Source organism: Canis lupus, chromosome 5, assembly GCF_011100685.1.
Source record: "Canis lupus familiaris isolate Mischka breed German Shepherd chromosome 5, alternate assembly UU_Cfam_GSD_1.0, whole genome shotgun sequence".
NCBI classification, from domain to species: Eukaryota; Metazoa; Chordata; class Mammalia; order Carnivora; family Canidae; genus Canis; species Canis lupus.
This window is the reverse complement of record NC_049226.1, coordinates 42,529,385-42,550,910: the sequence shown is the minus strand read 5'-3', so window position 1 is coordinate 42,550,910 and position 21,526 is coordinate 42,529,385. Positions and strand designations below refer to the sequence as shown.

At 48.2% G+C, this 21,526-nt stretch overlaps 1 protein-coding gene across 3 annotated transcripts in view; it reads left to right on the top strand.

Annotated features, from left to right (window-relative positions):
* The window catches only part of MPRIP (myosin phosphatase Rho interacting protein), a 154,730-nt gene that overhangs the window by 35,557 nt on the left and 97,647 nt on the right, over window positions 1-21,526 (top strand). The gene's annotated exons all lie outside the window — the stretch shown is intronic.

The window sequence follows — 21,526 nt, the reverse complement described above, 5'->3', positions numbered from 1 at the left end:
GTGTGTGTGTTTGTGTAAGTTGAGCACATGTGCATTCATGTGCTGTAGTCCCAGGACTACTTCTCAGTTTCGTTGCTACAGGTGGTCTCGCTTATCCCATTGGACTTGCAGAGGCCCCTTGGCCATGGGGTCAATTTTCTTTTAGTCACTAAGCCAGGGCATCTGGCTTCTTCCTGCCACCTGGTTTGCTCCCTGTGTCCTGGGCTGGATGGATATTTACTGTTCTTGGTCCAGAGGTGAACCTGAAAACCAACCAGGGGAAATGTTCTGGCTTTTCTTTTTCTATCCATTTTGCTCCTGAGTTTTTCTCTAAAGGAGCTTGGTCTTTCCTAACTAAAGTATGACCAAATTCCAAGCTTTTTAAAAGATCAAAGATGTAAGATTTAAGTACTTTTTCCTGTTCCATTTGAGTTTGTAAGTGTGTCTGTGCATTATGTGGGCAGCATTTGTAATTGGGACTGTACTTAAAAACCTAGACATACCATGTAAAATAGGCTGAGCCCATCCCCTCCAGAGTTCATTTTTTGCTAGAGGAGTGAGAGCAGGGTTCCAGAGGTGTGCGCAGAGATAACTGTCCCCTCCAAGCACCTTGTAGACTATTGGGACACTTGGATTTTAGGGTGGTCATTACAGCTGTGTGAACAGGCCACAAGTGAGTCCATTTCCACATGGGTGTCCTAATCTTGGTGAAGTGATGCTTCCTCTGTTTGGTTTCTCAGATGAATTAACAGATATGACATTTAGGTGTGGAATTAATACCTACTTCTATCTCAACTATCACCTCCTTGGTTCCTTCTTAAACATAAGTTTCTTCTTTCTCATTCTTCCTGGTGAGTATATTTATACAATGTGGTACGTGTTTTGCCCTGGAGCATCCCCAGAGTAGTTTGGATATGAGCCCCATTGAGGTGGTAGAATTTGCTAGAAAAAGGAGCAGGGGGACTGATTCCCTTGGACACCCATTTCTCCAGTGAAAGGAGGCAGGCCTGGAGGCAGGCCTAGAGGCAGATCCAGCACTGCCCTCTATGTTTTCCTGACTTGGCCATCTTACAAGTGGCAGCCCTGGGTGGGAGTTGGGCTCCTATAAGCCTTGAAGTTTCCACTGTCCTCCCTGGGACTGACTGACTTGTCCTGAAGTCCTGCAGAGACTACTAGTATAGAAGGAGCCTCAGAGGTCTCTGGATTACATCCAGGCTTGACTGGACCATGGACCTTCCCGAAAAATATAGTTCCCTGGACTTTCCTTGGAGACAGTTATTTGGGTGAGGAAATCTCTCTTTATGTCTAACAGGAGTCCAGTCCAGTCCTTTGTTTCCTTCAGCTCAGTCGCACAAATACAGAGAGGGTGGCTCCTGCAGACGCCTTTGTGTCTACACAACCGCAGAGTCCATACTGCATCCCCAGAGCTGCTCCTAAATAATTGAGGCTGTCTAGCCATGAGTACTGACACCTTGCGGTACATTTTGGTCTCCCAGTAACCTGAATGTTGGTTGGGTATTATTTTACATGTTGCTGGGGTGGCGGTGGGACTGTGCCAGTGATGTGGGAAAAGAACCCCCGGGAAAAACTCAGACTACAGAGTGGGCATTGTGGGGGACGCCCAGAGTTGAGAGTTTGGGGACATGGGCCACTTTCTGGCAGATGACCTTGGAGCTAGAGACTGACCTGGTGTGCCAGTTAGTGTTGAAACACCCAAACCACGGGCAGATACACTGCTACTCCAGGGAAGACAGTGGCATTATTTTAGGAGTGAAAAAAGACCGTGGTGGTTGCATTGAAATACCTTTAAAGCAACATTTCAGTTGTTTTCTACATTGTGCTGGGAAAGTCCTGTGGGGAAAGTTGCAAGGCAGCATCTGGGCTGCCAATGAGAAGAGGCCAGATGGTAGAGGTGGTCTGGTGCTAGCTGCCTGGGTCAGCGTTGGCAGCCACTGTCCTGGGCCTTGCAGGTAGGCTCTTACTTACAGCAGCTGGAGGGACTTGTCCCACCCAAGGGGTCTATATTGGGCCATGTTCTTCCTGGCCACATCCTGGATGAGCACAGTCCAGAATCCTGGAGCTCCAGTCCAGAGGTCAGCTTTCCTGGTGCCTGGACGCCTGTCTCCCTCTGGCTAGCAGAGTCCTGAGACCTGGAGCAGGAAAGCTTTTCAGGCAGGCTCATGTGTGAACTGAATGTAGCCATGCTGAGATTTTTCTCTGAGAGAACCTAAAAGAACCATGGTTCTCAGCTGGGCACCACTGTGCTTCCCAGGACCACCTTGCAATGCCTGGAGCCTCCTTTGAGTCTCATAACTGTGCAGGGATGAATAAAGTAGCTGTGGACACCTATGGGTGGAGGCTGGGCGTGCTGAGATGAACAGGACAGGCCTCACAACAGGGAATGATCAGTCCCTGATGTCAGCAGTGCCACAGCTGAGAAATTCTCGTGATCTGGTCAGTGGCTGGTTTAAGGTGTTTTTTTTTTGTTGTTGTTGTTGTTATTTTAATTATAAGTTTGACTTGCTTTGTTTTCACCCCTATTCTTAAGGTATGAAAGGCTTCACCTGTCTGATTTCCTGGGAGTGAGAGATGTGAAGGGCCAGGGTTAGCCAGCTGGCTAGTTTGCTATGTGCCAGGCATGGAATTAGGAGTGGGCCTTTTCCTGGCCTGAAGGGCTTTCCATGGGTTGTCCTTGTGTATCAGGTGACCACAGGGCTAGCAGAATTGCTCTTGTGTGTGACACTTAACCTTAGGGAGCATATGGGGCCCACTCCTGTGCTGTGCTCAGACCACCATGCTGTGTCATGGCCCCATCTTGGTGTTGGTCTCCAAGAGTAGCAGCTCTGGGCAGCCTGTAGCCACTGGGGCTGATCCTACCACTCCTGCGGAGCAACCCAGCCTTCTCCCCTCTGCTCCCAACAGGCAAGTGCTCCAGAGCTCATCTACTGTATGTAATACATTATAGCATTTTATGGTTGGCTGTTCCCTTAACACTTAGTCACAATCTGTTTCAAATTGTTACTTGCCTTTTATACAATATTACTATTTGTTTTCATTGGTTTAAATGTTATCTTACCAACTAGATTGTAACTTTTTTTTTTTTCATTGTTGGGTTCCCTGATAATTCTTGGTATCTTTCTGCATTGTCTGGCCTGGGACTTGGGTGGCGCAGACCTAGTAAATATGTATTGAGTTGAATTAACCGACTTTGTAAATGGGTTACTGCAGAGTTTCTATTCTCAGTGTTTGGAGAAGGTGAGAGCTGGGGTGCTTCCTGAAGAAGGACTAGGTATGTTATGTGTTACAGCTCTTATTGATTTCTCAGCAGAGGGGAGAACACCCTCCTGAAGGCTTCAGAGAGCAGAGTGGGGAAGGCTGTCCCAGGCCCCCTTGGCTGGGACCAACATGGGTGGGGCTGTTGTCAGCAGTTCCCCTGAGACCCTGCAACACCTGGGTCAGGGCCCGCCTTGAGGGCTTCTTTGAGAGGCTTCTATAGTCAGAGACTTCTGCTAGGTCTGCTAGGTCTTCAGGCCTAGTCTGGCTCCAGTGCCTTTCTCTTCCAGGCAGTTCTGAGATGGGGCTAACCTCTGGGAATCACTTTTCCTTTTTTGGGAAATTTCTTTCTCGATACACCCACGTACCCTGTAACTGGTGGGTGTGGAGGAGAGACAGATTTCCCAAAAAAGGAAAAGAAATTTCCCAAATGCAAGCTGAGGTGAGGTGGGCTCAGGGCAGCCTCACAGACAAGTGGGAGCCTGAGCACTTTGGCTGGGTCTCTGGTTTTTTCAGTGGGAGACAGAGTAAATAATCTAGAAGCCCAAACCTCTCCCTCTTTCTCCTCTGCTGTTGTTTCTTCCTCTGTAATCTGCCTGTGATTGTGCCAAATTCTGCCACCTTTCTTTGAACTTTTGGGGATCAATGTAAAGCTAAGGTACTGGTTTTATTAGATCTCAGAGGTTATTAGAAGGAAGGCTTTCTCAGAGAAGAGCAAGTCCTGCGGAGAAGCAGGCCACAGTGGTGTGTGCTGGACCATGAGGCTTTGGGGTGCTGTGTTGGAACCGTACCTGATGAGCTGTGGGCAGTCTGGTTTCTTGCTTTCATGTGCTCTTCCTTTTCCCTCCTGGAAGCCAGGCAGAAAGATGCTCTAAAGTTTTTGTCTTTGCTTTTTAAATTATAATAAGCTATATATAACAACACTTGCCATTTTAGCCATTTTTAAGAGTGTGTTTCTGGTGTATCAAGCACATTGTACAGCCATCACCCCCTTCCTTCTGCAGAGCTCTTCATCTTGCACAACTGAAACTCTGTCCCTCCTGAGTACTGCCTCCCAGTCTCCCTTCCCCCTGGCCATTGGCAACCCCTTTCTACTTCCTGTCTCCATGATTTTGATGACTCTAGGTACCTCATATAAGTGGAGTCATACAATATTTGTCCTTCCATGTCTGGCTTATTTCACTTAGCATAATATCTTTAAGGCTGATCCATGTTGGAGCATGTGTCAGAGCCTTTTTTTTTTTTTTTTTTTAATTATGTTCCCTGTCTGCCCTGAAACACACTAACCCTGGGTTTCTCCTGCATGGAAATCATGGAGGGATTGTACCATACCTCTGTGGCAAGTGGTGGTATTAAGGGTCACCTTTCATTGTATAGACCTTTTCTGCATTCTTTGTCTTGAGAGTCAGGACAGACCAGAGCTGTGGGACTTTGTAGGGGCTGTGCTGTTGAGGACCCTGAACTTAGTTCATGTCCTTAGTCCTCATATATAGGCCTGTATCAGGGGCAGCCGTGAGTTTGTCCATTCCATAGAATGCAAATGTCTAGCCGGAGCAGTTAGCTGGGGTGTCTGTGTTTAGAGCATCTGTCTCTGTTGAGAGGTGAACTTGGTGTGAACATTCTTCAGAGGATGGCAGGTGACAACAGATTAGGATTGTGGCTCCTTTATAAGGGTTTGCTTCCTGTAAGACAGTGTCCTGGAGGTTACTTTGATCTCAAGACTTTCGCCTACTTCATTCATGACACATTTCAGCCACTTCAGGGTGGTGTCAAAGCTCTGCATGGTGCTCAGGTGCATGGTGCTCAGGTGCCCAGGGCCATGAGAAGGGTGGCATAGTTTAGCCCTCCTCTTTAGGAGCAATCTCTGAGGTCCTTTTGCTCTGTGCCCCGTCCCATCTGTTGGCAGGCATTCTCCTAAGAACCTCCTGAGGGCAAGGCCCACCTTTCCAGTTTAAATAACCACTCCTTGGGATTTTTAGGAGTCACTGATGTTTGAGAACTTCTTCTAGAAGCTCTGGTTGTTTCTTCCTTACTTGGCGCTTTCCTAGGCAGAGGCAGGCTGATGTGTGTGATTCATTCATTGTGGCTGTTGTGTCCATAGCAAAGAACTGTGGGGGAGAAACACTTGGCCACAAGGAGGTCCCTCTTGTGGTGAAGCTTTCAATCTGTTGGGACCCACATGAACCAAACCATGATGTGCATAGTATTCAAGACAATGGGTTGTTTGGGGGATCAGAGACATCTTCTGAAAGGAAAAAGAGGACATTGGCCACCTTCCTGCTTTGTGCAGAGATTGGGGAGGAGCAGCATCCTTGGCCCAGTGCTGTATTGGCTCTTCAGGCATGATCTCTAACATGGTCCCCGTGACGTTGCCTTGATATTGTATCCATTTCATAGATGAAAAAACAGGCCTGGAGATATGGTGGGGGTCACTCAACGTCTGAGCAACAGACTGGGATTTGTAAACAGGTAAGACCTGTTTTAGGAGAAGGAAGGTTTCTTTTCCCCAGCAGTCCTGTCCTTCACTGTGTCTGGCAGTGGCCGACATAGCCATCATCTGCTTCCTGCATGCAGGGAGGGAACGGTGCTGGCTGAGGGCCAGCCTGGGCTCTCAGCATCCTTTCCACCCCTCGAGTTGGTCTATAGCCACAGACTGGCCGTGAGGGTAGTTGCCCTTGTGTATTGAACTCGCTGCAGGCCTGCAATCGGGGTGTATGAACGTACATTGGAGATGTGTAGAATCCAGGCAGTGATGACCCCCTTGCTAGGTCTGTGCTGAGAGGCAGAGACGCTTCCTCAGATGCAGGGAACTATCGTGTTGAGAGCAGAGGCGTGACATGGTGAACCTGAGAAGGTATATTGTGGATTAATCTCATGTTTTTAGATTTATTTTTAAATTGGTCCTGTGTTCAGCCTTGCTGTGGCCTTCATTCTTTTCCACATGGTTTCGGCTACCAGGAAACAGAGGCAGGCCTGCTGCGTCGAGGTGCCAGGAGCCCAAAGGGTGTAGGGAGAGTGTTGGTTTGGGAGTGCAGTAAATGTGAGTTTGAATCCACTTCTCTGTTTGTGGTAGGGCGGCCTTGAGCAGGGCCCTCCTCCCTGCCTGCTTCCCCTCGTTCCCCTCCTTTGCTGACCTGTTCTTCCCAGTCCTGTGTTTGCTGTGCTGATCATGGTAGTTTCACAAATGCACTCTGACCTGAGAAGTGTTTCCTTACCCAGCCCCTTTAGTGAGATAGGGAACCGTTAGAGAGGGGAAGCCCCCCTGATGCCCTGCGGATGCACCATGTTCCACAGGGTCTCTGGCTGCTGTCACACTGGGCCGGAGGACCTCTGACTCGAAGTGGAATTCAGCACGTTAGAACCTTACTAGAAGGTTTACCATGGATCTAGTCTGGTGCCACTTGAGTTAAAGTTGTGAAATAATTCCAGCCCCTCGACTGTACTAAAGGATATGCCCTGCCTACATGGACCTCCTGTGGCAGAATCATCTGTGTGTCTGCCCAGGCTGGGTGCTGGCATGGACAAAGTGCCTCTACCGTGTCAACCTTGTAGTTAACTTATCTTTCCAAAACAATGGATTTCTTTTTTAAGCATTTGCTGATGTAGTGTCTTCCTAATGTGGGTTGATGTGTGAACAGTACTCATCTTTCTAGATTAACTTGGGGGCCCACATGGGGGCTGCTGTTTTCCAGAAGGGGAAAGTAGCAGGGAGGCAGGAATTGGGCCACTAGTAGCACAGAGCTGAAGAGGGGTAGGGCCTCAGCATGCTGGCAGAGTAGGCACAACCTGGGCTCTACACAGAAGGTGATTCCAGGCTGTGGAGGTTTTTTGCCCCCACCTGCTTGAGATTTCCAGACATGTGGGCCTTTGATGAGTCCCTTATCCCATCTTTACTTAGTCACAACAACTAGAAATAGTTTCCACTGCTTTGGGAGTGACATTTTCACAATCCTTTGGCTGGAAGGTGAGGCACTGATGCAGTCCTGGTGGAGTTTGTATGGTAGTTCCTAAGCAGCAGGGAGTGGACAGCAGGATCAGGGATGGGTCGTAGGGGGGCCCCCTGTGCTTGGCCTCTGGGCTTCCTGCTGGCCACTTTGCCTTAGAATATTCATGAGCCAACTTTAAATAATTTTGAAAGGTTGGGTCTAGCATAGTTAAACCTGTGTGGGAGTGGGAACTCTTCCCAGCTGATGGTGGAATTCTGTTGTCAAAAGGTCAGGGGTCAGTGGTCAAGTGACACACTCCATTTTTCCTTAAGTTTGATTTACTATGATGCATAGAGACTTCCCCCATTAGAAAGAAGCATATAGATGCAGGGACATTTGCTTTGTGTCTCTCTGGGATTCAGTACAGACTTTGTTCTCTGGAATGGGGACCAAGCTTTAAGACCCTTCCCTCCTCTCCTTTTCAGGTAAGTCAGGGAGGAGCTTGGGGACATGGGCTTGTTAAGACGTTTGAGCCTGGCATTGTTACAAAGTGCACGTTCTGCCTCTGGTAGCTTTTTCTTGTCATTTCCAACTCTGTTTGCTGACCTGGGTGACATATCTCACACATGAAACAGCTAGGTCATGGAAGCAACCAGTGCTTAACCATGGGGCTGCTTGGATGAAAAACAGAGCAGACTCTTATGGCAGAGGGGTTTTCAGAGATGACCTGGTCCAGACCTCCATTTTATGCATGGGAAAACCCTGTGCTGGGGTTTAGCAGTGTGACCACGAGGGCTCAACCAGTAGGTGTGGGCTAAGCAGCCAGGTTCTTGGGTTGCCTGGTCCTGATCTGCAGCCTGTGGGCTGCCCTTGGGGGAATGGAATTGGGCGGGGGTGGGGGGTGCTGTCTTATATACAGGGGCCTGAGTGTGGGGTAGTGCAAATGGTTGTTGCTTCCAGAAGTAGAATCCTTTACATGGATGGACTGAGCCTTGTAGAGGAAAGAATTGAGGACATAGAGGAATGAATGGGTGGGTAGAGAGGGTGAGGTAGATGGGAACAAATAAATACTTGCCAGGTGCGGTAGGAAGTCTCTACAGGTGACCCTGAATCATTTATGAAAACCAAGAGAAGACACAGGTACCATTCCCATGTGAGACCAGGTCACATGTGATCCCCTTCCTCTGTGCCTTCTCCCTAGGACACTTAGGCCTCGTGGGTCTCCCTCTGTAGGACAGTGAGCAGCTCAGGACAGTGCCTGGTATTTGCTTGTACACAGGGAACATTAAGTAATATCCTCAGGTGTGGGCAAAGCCAACCAGGTGGTGAGTGGGTCTACTGTCCTCTTGGCTCTGGTTCCTGACTCTGTGGTAAACATTTTAAGAAGGCCTCCCACTGAGAACCGCCTTCTTTGCCTTTTATTTGGCACTGAGGATTTGGTGGCCTCAGGTTGTCCAGTGGGTGCCTTTCTGTCTCACTGGGACCATTCAAGGTGCTTTCCTTCTTTCCCAGTTACATAAGTGGTGAGTCGGGGACAGCAGAATAGCCATTAGCTGTCTGCCTGTGTTCAGGGTCCATGAACCATAATGTGGTCCCCACATTCTTTTCTGCCTCCCCTGGTGTGCCTTCAGGTACCAACTGGAGAGGCCTTTGGATGACCATGATTAATTAACAAGGAGGGTGAAGATGATTTTGTGGACTGTTGTCCATTAGGGTGCCATCTGCCCAGCCCTTCGTGTGTTTGCAGCTCTTTTAGTGACAGGAGTAGGTGATGAGTATAGTTGGAGCAACAATTCTGTTGAGTTGGTGGAGGGCTCTCTGTGGCCCTCTCTCTGCGCTGGCATAGCAGCCAAGGATGGGATGTGATTGGCACCCTTGTTGGGGTCTTCAGGGCCATGAGTGGACTTCTCCTCAGTAGATGTGACCGGCCTGCAGAGTGACTCTGCAATAATGGGCTGGGTGGCTCCCTCTTGCAGAGACAGAAATGACTTCGGGTACTAGGAAAATGAACAGCGTGAAATAATTGGTTAGGAAACTAATTAAGTAGCAGCAGGGAAAAAACTGTCGAAAGAAAGTCATTTCATGGGAGTTAGCAACAGAAAACATTTGGGGTTGAAAACAAAGCCAAGTGAGTGATACTGGAATGTTTACATGCGCACGTGCAATGCGCAAACGCACATGCACTTGTAGGGGTATCACAAAGCCAGGCAACAGAATCCTCCAGGGGCAGAGTCCCTGCACATTCACCTCCTAAACCCTCACCACCCTCCCACCCAGGACCCTACTGCCACTGCACCTACTCTCCCTGCCTGAGTTTGTTGCCTTGGACTCCCTGGGAAAAGAGCAGTGCTGTCTGATATGGTATTTGTTGTGTATAGGCAGCTCAGTGTGTTCGTGGCTTAATCTCTCTTGCTCTCCCTTCTTTCCACAAAACACTTTTTCAGAAGCATCTTTTCTTTGTCAGGGCAGGGCAGGCATGTTCTTTATGGTGAGAGAAATCTGAAGCCAGGGAGTGATTCCATTGGTGAAATTATAGCAATGATAGTAGGCAGGTGGGGCTTCTTAAGGAAAAGGGGGGGATCCTTCACAAGGGCTGGTTCAGTACCTGTGCATGTGGTGATGAGTCACTCACTTACAAACATCTGCTGGATGCCTGAAGGATGTCAGAAGTGAACTCCAAGGTGGCTTCATGCTGGCAAGAGGGAACCAATGATAATGGACAATGTGGTAGGTGTTACTTGCTGCCTGTGGGCTGCCCTAACAAATCACCACTAACTTGGCAGCTGAAAACTACACACACTTGTTCCCTGACTGTCGTGGAGGTCGGGAGTCCAGAATCAGTAACTCTGGGCAGAGCTGATTCCTTCTGGAGGCTCCAGGGGGGACCGTGTCCTTGCCTTTTCAGATTCCAGGGGCTGCCTGCATTCTTCATCCTGTGGCCCCTTCCTCACACCATGGCTACCTCTTGCTTCTGTTGTCACCTCCCTTGCTCCTCTCTGTCACATCTCCTGCCTCTGTCTTACAGGACACTCATGATGACTTTGGGCCCACCAGATAAGCGAGTCCTCTCCCATTGCAAGATCTTCGCCTAATCACATCTGCAGGGTCCCTTTTGCCAGCTAAGGTCACAGGCACAGGTTCTGGGGATTGGGACATGGATAGCTTTGGGGGCCATTATTTAACCCACACAGAGGGTATGATAAAGGGAGCTAAGGCAAAGTGTTCTGGAATCAGAGGATGGTAGCTGACTCTGCCTGGAAGGTTTCACAGAAGGAAGTGAGCTGGGCCAGGTCTGCACGGCTGAGAGACATCGCCTAGCCCAGGCCGGTGGAGATGGTGAGGAGGACTGCCCATCTTCCTGGCAGAAGTATAACTTCTGAGTGACCAGAGGTGTGGCTCTCTCCCCTTCACATTGTTCCCCCCCACCCCTTATTCTCTCCCCAGCTCTGGTTGCGGGGGGCTCGCAGGGGCCACTGGCAGGCAGGTGCAACACAGAGGTCTGAGGAATGGAAGAGGTGAGAGGCGGGACGTAAAGGAGGAAAGAAAAAGATGGGGCCACCAGAGATTGTCCCTGATGGCACAGACCACACCTGGTGTTACATGTCTGTTTTCAGAGCAAGGCAGTCATGGAATGTCAGCATAGGGGAGGGCCTGAAAGGACCAGCCCTTCTGCAGAGCAGGCTGACAGAAAAGTGATTTCTCTCAGGTCCTGGCAGCATGGAGACTGGCATTGTGGAACTCTGATGGTTGCTCTGATGCGAGTCAGCTCCTTGAGACAAACTCATTAAAGTGGAAGGTGCTGCGAACAGCACAGCCTCCTGTCCTTCTAGTCCAGCCAGCCTGCAGCAGGGAGGGGTGAAAGAGGGAGGGCTCTCCACTCTGTCCTAGAGGAGTGTCTTCCTCTTGGTGAGCCTGGTTTTGTTTATATCCAATGAGTGTGGTGTCGCTTGCCAAGCCCATGGGACACTAAGGTGCCGGATAGTGCAAGTGGAGGAGGAACGAAACTCCCCAGAGCCCATGGAGGCTTTGGAGGACTTTGTATAGTCCCACTTGTGACCCACTTCTGGCCACACGGGAGCCCCCAGTCTTAGAGCAGAGGAGAAGGGTCTTGGGGCATGATTCCAAGGCTGGCATTCCAGCCCAGCTTCTACTTCACCTGCTCTCTCTTGTCAGGTAACCTTCGTTTTGGGCTTTTGTTTATACCTTTGTCTGGATGAGAGGGGGTTGGATGGGCTGCCCTTCAAAGACTAACATAATACGATTGATTTGCATTGCTTCCTCTGAACCTGCTGTTTAGGGTTGTACCTGTCTTCCTCTCAACTGGTGAGGATATAGTGGCCTGACCGTGCTTTTTGGTGCCCAGACCCCAGCTAGTAATCGATGTATGCAGGTGTTTATCAGTGGTATCAGGCTGACTGTCCAAGGCCATGGTGGCCATCACTGGGACAGGAACCTGAGGTTCACTTACTTCAGGTAGCCATGTACATTTTTTTTTTTTTTGGAATCAGTTTATCTCTGTGATAAATGCAGAGGTGAGAATTCATGTACCACAGTGCTAGCTGTTCTCACTGGATTCACATTTAATCCTTAACATGGTCCGTGGAGAGAGCAGTAACCGACCAAGGATAAGCTTTTTTCGCCCCGACAGAGCTGGGCTTTTTGTATCCAGTCATGGGTCGAAGGCTTAGTGTGGGGGAAGCTGCTCTGGCTCAGTTCCCATAACTGAGCTGGGGCCCAGGCACCCCTACTGGCTCAGGGATTCCAGAGCTTTGCCTGGTTAATGTTTGAAGAGTTCTGGTATGGCAGGATAAATGATAGCAGAAGTCTTTACACCTTTGTGGTGTGATTGGTGCTAACGCTGTTGGATTGCTAACACCTGTTGACAGAGTGCTCAGAGCATACCCAGCTGGCGCAGAGAAATGACAAGGGGCTGTAAAGTGCTAGGCCACCTCTTTTCCTCATTCTCCAAAGGCAGCTTATGTCTGAAGAACCCACTGGGGTGGGGTGAGGTTTACTTTCACCTGGGTATGGAGGACATGCCTGGCCCTGACTTCTATTTCTAGTATATTCTCAGGAGACCCAACTTCATGGTCACATATTCTGATCCCAGAGATGCAGAGGGCTTCCCTGGCTGCATCTGGAGGGACCAGGGGAATGGTGAATGTCGTGTGGTGTGGGGAGGGTCCTTGGAGATGTCCTTGAGTTTAGCCCTCACCTTTGACAGATGAGGAAAATGAAAGCCAGAGGAGAGGAGGAATCTCTCCAGTCACCCACCCGTGAGTTTTAGGGACACATCTCTGCCTCCGAGAAGTAGTTTTCACTGCCTGGAGTTAGGATTGTGTGTGAACAGGACCATGTTCTTAATGAGCTGTGAGTTACTGAGAGACACACTTCCTTATTTTCTGTACCAGAGCCTTGTATCTGTAGGAAGCACTCAGTAATTATGGGAGGAATTGAACTGCCTCTTCCAGGGTCATGCAGCTGGTTGCCACAGCACCATGCTAGGTAGCCCATCCCTAAGCCGGGGCCCCCTTCACTGCGCCGTGTTGCCCACAGTCCTCCTCTCTGCCCCACCTGCCCTTGGAAGGTGGAAGCCACTACAGCTTCCTCACTTGGAGAAGCTGAGGATATGGAGATGGGGAAGAACAGAGAGGCTGGTGGTATGATGGACCTGGGCTTTGGGGTAAAAGAGTGGCAGCATGTAAGAGAGAAAGCGTCAGGTTTCTTACATTTTAGGGACCTCTATTTCAAGACAGAGAAGAGAACACAATCCATACTCTAATGAAGCAAAGTTAGAAAAATAGCCCTGGCCCGAGTGTGCCTGGGCCTGGTTTCTACATCAACATTGACATTGTGGAAAGCCAAGTGCAGTCAGAGGATCATTGTAAATGGAGTTTGACTGTTTTATGGTGACTGACATATGGTATACTAGGAGAGAGCAGGGCTGGGCTTCACATCAGAGCCCTTGGCAAGAAATAACCCGAACATCTCACCTGGTCCTGCCTGGCATGCACATCTCTCTCACTCTCTCTTGCTCTCCCTGCCTCTCGCTCTCACAAGTCTCTCAGATTGCCCATAATATCTCACTGCTTTCTCCCAACATGTCCTCCAAGATGTCCTCGAGCCCTCCTCTGAGGGCAGGCAGTGTTACAGTGCAAAGTGCGGTGTGCGCACACACACACCATTTTCAACTAAACCTGCATTGTGCATGTATCCAGACTCAACTTTCTCTGCTTCATATGCTGAGACTTGTTATAATTGTGTGGGAAGCTCATGATAAATGATCAGGAAAAGGGTAAGTGCCATGAACCTGTGTCAGATATGTAATTGTTGCATATTTGACATAATCAGCAGCTTGGCCTCTTGCACTGAGTTCAGAAAGGGACAGGTTTCTAACCCTGTGTCTTCTCTCTCTCTTCTTACCAGAGTGAGAATTGAGGGTGGAGAGACCAGAACATGACTATTGGGAATTCTCAAAGATTCCCCTGATGTTCCTGTCTTTTTCTTCATTTGCTTGCCTTGGTGCACTGGATCAGATCACTGTCCCCAGCTTCTTAGCTGCCTTTCTGTTACAGAAATAGACTCAAGTCCTGCCTTTCCAAAGTAGAAAAAGAGGAGTAAACATTTCCTCATAGGGCCACTCAGCCATTTTTATCTTTCTTTCTCCATAGGCCCTATAGGAAAAGGCACAGGCTCACATAGATGATGCTGATGAACGTCAGGATGTCTTCCTTGGATAGGACCCCTCATCTTATTGCTGTAGGTCTCTGTGGAGGCGAGGGGAGTAGTACCTGGCCAAGTGGGAGAGGGGGCAGGGGGGCGGGGGGAGGGCTACCACCACTGCCCAGAGGGAAAAGAAGGCCCAGTTACCTGCAGAAAGGAATGGACATAGAAGCACGTATCTCTTCCATTTGTTCACTCATCCATACACTCACCATTGGAGAGGTCACAGGTGTTTATACCAAAGGGATGCTGTAAGAGTGGCCTGTGCAGTGATTTGATGGATGGATGGAAGATGGGAAAGGTCTTCTATATTGAACTGTAGTCTTTTAGTTTAACAGCATATATGAACTTCTGATAGCCTGGTACCAAGGTACCTGATGCTTTTCCTACCCACACTCTTGGTTATGCGATTCCCTCCATATATTAATAGCCTTTTCCCATCTGGGAGGAAAGCATTTGCCTAGGACACATCCAGTTATTTGGCTTAAACTTTATGTGCAACCCCCAAATCAAGCATAGAAACTGTTAACAGCCTGAGAAATGATTTTTCATAACTCCTCCAGCGAATGCCCTGTTTGAGGTCTTCAACTTAGGAACTATCTTTTATTTTCCAACGGTCTTACCCAATGTGAAGATAATATGGAAGGCACCCTAAAGAGAAATTGGATCCAGAGCTGACTGCGTGAGGTGAGGGCCTTGGGGGGGAGGGTCAGTATCCCAGACCTGTGGGAGTTATCTTCTCATTGCTGTGAGAATGAGGCAGCATTTCAGAGGATCCTGTGTCCATTTTCTATAGCTCAGTATTTATCCTGGGATCTTACTGTGCTCTCTCATGTACCTGGAAGCTGGAAGTAGGCTTCCAGGTACATGGAATTTGGAAGTATCATGGAGCTTTAATTTTTCAAAATAATATAAGTACATAGTTTAAAAAGTAAATACATAACCATGATACATATAATACAAGAATGCAGTGTTCTGTTCCCTTCCTCCTTACCCCTGAGCCAATTCTCAGAGGAGGCCATTTCCAATTCCTAGAGCTAGAGAATTCTAGTGTTTACTTTTGCATTTGTGAATAATATGTTTATTCTGCTATTTCTTTAGTTCTTAAAGGTATTATCTATTGATTGTGCACATCATAGGATAGGATTTAGTTCTTTCACCTGCATGGCTTTGCCACACACACACACACACACACACACACACGTTATGTGTGTGCAGGCACATGCATACTCTTCTAAATCTTCTCTCCTCCTTCCTCCATCCTACTACATGGTTACATTAAATTAAATACTAGGGTTAAATGAATGGTGAATTTTATGGAGTGTAAAAAAAATCACACATTCAAGCCATGTAGTAGTAAACTATGATTATATTTATTTCCTTAACTTTGGTTTGTCTAGCAGTTAATAATTGCCTTCTACCCCCATCATTTGATTGTCTATATAATCGTAGTTGATCTCTAAACTTTCTGACAGAACTATAAAACTCCTCTTGGTGCAGGCAAGCATGTGGTGTAATGTTTCTTTTTTTTTTTCTTTATTCCTGGTAATATCCCGCATGGAGCCATCTCTCCTCTTGTTCCAATTTGGACTGGCTCTTCTCCAGGCCTACTACATAGCTCTTGACCTATGACTTGCCTTCCATCATCCTGGGAATTCCCTTCTCCTCTTCCTGAGTTTCTTATTTTGATCTCTTTTATTTGATTCTCTGTTTGGTGAAGCCTTTTGAGTTTTGAGAACTTGCACGTCTGAAAATGCCGTTCCTACCCACACTCTTGATTGGTAGCTGGATGGGCTAAAGACTGTTAGGCTGGAAATAATCTTCCCTTGGAATTTTGAAGGCACTGTTCTTTGTCTTTAAGTCTCAACATCGCTGTTGAGAAGCTCATGTACAAAGGGATCTGATTCCTGATCCTTTGTAAACAGAGCAATTTTCTCCATGAAAACCTTTAGTAGGAGTTTCTTGTTATCTCTTGGGTTCTAAAATTTCATGAAGATAGACCTTGGCATGGATCTGTTTTCTTTCATTGAACTAGAAGCCTGTGTACCTTTCAACATGGAAAGTTCTGTCCTTCTGGTCCAGAAAGTTGTTGTGTGGTTTTTTTTTCCCTCTGCGGATTTTCTTTGCTGCATTTTCCTTGGTCTTTGCCTCTAGAACTCCTGTTATATGGCTGACAATTCTTTTGCAGTCTTCAGTTTGGCTGTCTTCTTGCATTGATTTGTCATGCCTGAGATTCCATTAACCTTGCCTTACACTCTTGTTTCTTATTCGAGCTATCCTGTTTTCTTTTTTTCATTCTGATTCTTAGGCCAGCTATCATATTTTTGGTTTCTTAGGGCTCTTTTTTTGTTCTCTGTCCCTTTTTATAGCACCTTATTCACGTTTCCTGGATACACTGCTTTCTTTTATAACTTCCATTATTGTGAAATGCTCTTCTGTAGATGGCCTGACTCCCTTTCTTCCTAATTCCCTTTCTGCCCTCATTTTTGTCTTGGGCACTCTCAAATGAGTAGTCATCCCTGGCTGTACATTTGTATTGAACAATAAGACTGTGCATGCGTGGATGTATGGATGTATGTGGGGGTGACTGGTTGGCCTTGCCTTACAGGGAGAGTCAGGCAGGAAAGTGTGTCATCAGGGAGACCCTCAGATGTCCCCAGGCATAAATTTTCTCATCTCAGTCAATGCCAATTTGAGGAGGTCTTTCTCTTGGGCTTCTCAGTTTCCCTAGGTACGGTCCCCATCTCCAGTCTAGGGAGGTTTGTGGGCAGCAGAAGGACTTTGAGTTGGGGGAATCCCAGCTTTTCAGGAATCTTCTACCTCTCCTTCCTCCCAGTGATGCCTGCTACCCCAGGTCCAGAGTGTTTCCAGAGAGTACCCTCTGGTCACTGCTGATGGGAGCCGGCCCCTGGTCTGGCTGCTTTGTGCACAGGCGCTGCCCACCCCCTTGGTCACACCTGAGCTTGCTGGTGTTCAGGGCAGTGTTGGCCAGAAGCTTCCTCTGCTCTACCTTGTCACTCTGCATGGATGCAGCTGCCTGCTATGTTTCAGCACTTAATTAATATCCCACATCTGCTGCTGTCTCTTCTCTAGTTTTTAAGTCCTTGAGAATTTACCCCTTTTACAGATTCCTTTGTGGTCATTGTTATGAGGGTTTAGCAGGACCTTGAACACACTGCTTTGTTCAGTTGTCCGTGTGTAACTGGAGGGTCTCCTCATGCATTTCAGGAAGACAGAGGGTATGTACTGGTTTCTCCTGTTGGCAAGTCATTACTGCCTTCCCCACCCCTCTGTTTCCTTACTACTGTCCCCTGGTGTTCTCGGTCCTTGTTTTGTCCTGTGTGGGTCATGTTGTTGCTCTGGGTCTGTATGGCTCTTTCTCTGTACTTGGTGTGTGTGTGCATGTGCGTGTTTGAGAGCAAATGCACGCACACCTGCTGGGGGTATATGTGCCTTAGCATCCTGGAATGAGTGTACTGTCTATAATTTGCCTCAACATCTTTTATGAGGAAGAAATACTTTCATGAATAGTTGAAATTCCAGATTATTTTGGTTGGAAAGCCAAGGGTTAATGATGACTGCTGTTGCAGAGGAGTTAGAGGGAGAACTGTTTATCTAATCTCCCTCTGCTGAATAAGGCCCTTTACTGATCAGGACTGGTCACCTACTTGCACCAACAATAAGACCCTTGTCACAGACAAGGCAGGTTCTGCAACTGATACTCTGCCTGCCTTGAGAAATGCCATCAGGGAGACCTGGGGCTCAGGCCCGTCATTATCCCAAGGCCACATAGCACCGTCGAATTTTCCTTTTCTCTACACCAAATGTTTTCCCAATGACTCTCTCCCTGGAACCTTTGGAAACCAGGAGAGAGGTTGAATTCGTTCATTGACTCGTTGCTTGTTTGTTGCATGCCATGGGCAGGCTAGGAGTTGGAAAGCTAAAGGTGAAAAAGAATCCCTGCCCTCCAGGATCTCATAGTCTATAGGCAGGAAAAGAGAAGAGTCAGCCATCATGGGGAGCATCCATGCTAAGGGAGACAGACACATAGGCACCCTGGCCAGGTACAGGAGCTAGTCTGGCAGGCTCTGGGACCCTATGCAAAAGAACATATTAGGAATAACCTGGAGGTGGAGATGACAAGGTGCGTCTAGGTAGAGGGGGTGATCGGTACAGAAGGCAAGATTGGTCAAAGCACACTGACAGTGGTAGAAGATGGGTCTAAACAAAAAAAAATGCAGGGACTTCCCCCCACCTGCCACCCCCTGCCAGAAATGAAATATGTTCATGGTGAAAGATGTGGGAAACACAAAGCATGCAAAAAACAAATTGCCCATTAAATCTTACTACCCAGAGAGAAAAATCTGTTACTATTACAGTTTGTGTATCTTCTTAGGGTGTGCAGTTGAAGCACGGTCTTTAATAAATATATAATATTCCATCCGTTGGCTGTATTTGATTCATTTACTCTATTTCTGTACTGTTTGGACATTCAAGTAGTTTTCAGATTTTTTCCTTTTCTTTATTTGATATGATGCTTCAGGAAACATTCCCAGAGGTAGAATTACTGGGTCCAGGCTGGATCATACTCCAGAAATTCTGGATTTCCTCAGCACTAGGACAGTGTCCTCATTGCTCACCTTCTTCTGCATTTCTCTGTTCTCCGTGTCCTACATGTAGATTTTGTGTGGCTGTTCTGGAGGTTGTAGGGTGATGCTTTCAGAGGGAGGCACCTCACAGACAGTTAAGACCATATTTGTGGTCTTAAAGAACTAAGTTAGCCTGACTCCCTGGAAGCCTGCAGATCATTGACAAATCTTACTTTAGATCCCATTTTATTCTTCCATTGTCAAACCAGAACCAACAGAAAAGGGAGCTAGGTGCCTGAAGTCTCTGCATGCCCTGCCCCGCACTTCTGAGAGCTAGGGGGGCGGGGTGCAGGCTGGGAAGGGGTGGTCCTCCTGGAGGCCTGGCACCCCCCACTCTCCCTCTATGCTGCTGTGAAGTGGGGACATTGGCTCAGCTGTTTAAATGCGGAAAGAGACTACTTAGCACAGAGTGAAGTGGCCTGCAGGCATCTCAGCCCTCAGTTTCTTTTTCCTTTCCCCTGGAGTTCAGTATTAACCCCTGCCAGCTCTGCCTCCTCCAGGCCCCTTACTCTCCACCACCCATTTGCCTTTCAGAGTTGGGATTAAAACAAAACAGTTTCCGGCCCCAGAAGGGGCTTGCTTAATTCCCATGTCTCTAAAAATATCTGTGAGATTCTCTGCCCGCCCAGTCTCCTCCCTACAGAATCTGCTTCTCTCTTCCCACCCCTCAACTGGGGGGAAGAAATAAGATCTCTCTCTCGTTGCTCTTTCCAGGCTCAGAATGGAATAAATAAGAAATGCTGAGTTTCCACAGTTAAAAGGGGAAAACTGCCTTTGTTCGGTCTGGAGAGCTGCCACTGTGCCTGGGTCCAGGTCCACACTCTGGGGGTCTTGCCTCCTGCTCTGGGAAGGGATTTAAGGAGGAAGAGAGAAGGGGACACGAGTGAGGACCCCCTCCCTTCCTCCTGTGTATGGGGTGGCAGAAGGAGGCCAGGCCCTCCTACGGGAGGTGGGAGGTAAGAAGTGAGTCTTGGTGTGGGAATGAAGCTGGGCTCCCAGGCCCCTGGCCCCGCCTGGTCAGTGCAGACCCAGAAGGAGTCTGTGGGAAGCCTCCAACCTCAGAGGCTGCCTGAGGCTCCCAGAGCTTTCTCAGGCATTCCTGGATTGGGACAGAGCCTCAGACCCCTCCCCCACCCCACCCCCCAAACCTTGGATGCCTGCCTAATTGAGGCTTTATTTATTTCCACGTTTTCCCAGCTCTGTCTAAAGAGACAAGCAAGTGGGTGAGGCCTACAGAGTGTGGAGCAGGAGGTAGGAGGGTGGCGGGGGGGGGGGGGCAGAGGAGCACTCCAGGGTCTGCTCCCTTCATCCTGGAGGGGCTGTGGAGAGGAAAGGAGCTGGGAGGGGGAACTAGGGCAAAGGAGCTGCCAAGCTAGGCGGTTGTGGGAAGAATTTCTTGTCATCCCTCCCCCACTCCTCAGAAACCCAAAAATAGCCATGTCAAAGGCACAAGCCTGGAAACAGCAAACCAGCTGAAAACCATTTGCTTCTCAATCCTCCTCCCTCTTGCTCTCCTCTTCTTTCTGAGTTTTTGCCCAGTCATAGAAGAACTGGGCCACCTAGTACTGTACTTTCACTGGTTTCCAGCAGGGAACTCCCAAGTGAAACCAAGTCACACCTAGGTACACTCACAGGTGGCCGTACCCTTATGGAAAAAGTCGTCCCTTTGTTTACTTTTCTTATACTTGAACTTTCCCCATTCACATTTCTTTAAGTGAAGCAAATGTCTAGCTAAAATGTCGACAATAAAAAATACATATATAAAGACTAGATTAGAATCTTGAAGCAGTGGGGATTGGTCGGATGCAAGAGAGCAAATGCCACGAAAACAGTGCTGTTACAACTATTTTTCCCAGTTATAAAATTAACATGTTTATTGTACAAAGTTTGTAAAAACGGGAAAGTACAAAGATGAAAAGATAAACTGTCCAGAAAAATTGTCTGCTATGAAAATTTTGGAGTTTCAGTGATGAGAGGCCCTTTTTGGTTTCCTTGCTTAGTTATTCCCAGAGGGAAATTCTTCCAGCCAGCACCTCTCTTGTCACAGGGGCAGTCAGCAAAGGGTGGCATGGCCCATCCTTTTGGAGGGGCAACCACCCTCCTCTGGAGTGCCGGGTGGGGGCCAACACTTGGAGGCAGTCCTAGTCTGTTTGTGCTACTATAATAACTACTGCAGACCAGAAGGCTTTCAAAACAATGCAGCTGATTTCTCTGGAAGCCTGAGATCAGGGTGCTGGCATGACCAGGTTCTGGTCAGGGCCTCTTCCACACTGCAGACGGATGACTTCTGGTTGTGTCCTCATGGCAGAGAGCAGAGAGAGGACGCAGGTTCTTTTGTGACTCTTGGAAGCCTCCAATCCCATTCTTAAGGGCTCCACCTTCATGACCTCGTCTAATCCTAATCACTTCCCAAAGTCCCCAATTCCTAATACCATCCTACTGGGCAGTAGGGTTTCAGCCTAGGACTTTGTGTGTGGGAGGGGAGGACACAGCATTCCATCCAGCACAGATGGATGATTTGGTGATTCCAATCAGGCTCCACCACTGTCCTGTAGCAGCCATCCTGCACAGAGGGTCAAATGGACACAGGTTTGGGGTGGTGACAACCTGAAACCTAGAGCTCCCCATCACAAAGAGACTCTGACCTGAGGTGCAGGTTATCATGGGTGCCTTTCTGCCCCTCCTGAATGCCCTGGAAAGGTCTGGCCTGGGGCGAACCCAGGGTGCACAACAACATATAGGGGAAGACACCACCACCAACTCACCATCTAGGCTCACTGCTTAAGTGGAGCTTTTTGCCCCCCTGTGGAACCCATCCAAACAAAACTCCATTGAATTAATCTGTCCTCCAGCAATTTTTTTTTAAAGATTTTTATTTATTTATTCATGAGAGAGAGAGAGAGATTGGCAGAGACACAGGCAGAGGGAGAAGCAGGCTCCATGCAGGGAGCCTGATGTGGGACACGATCCTGGATT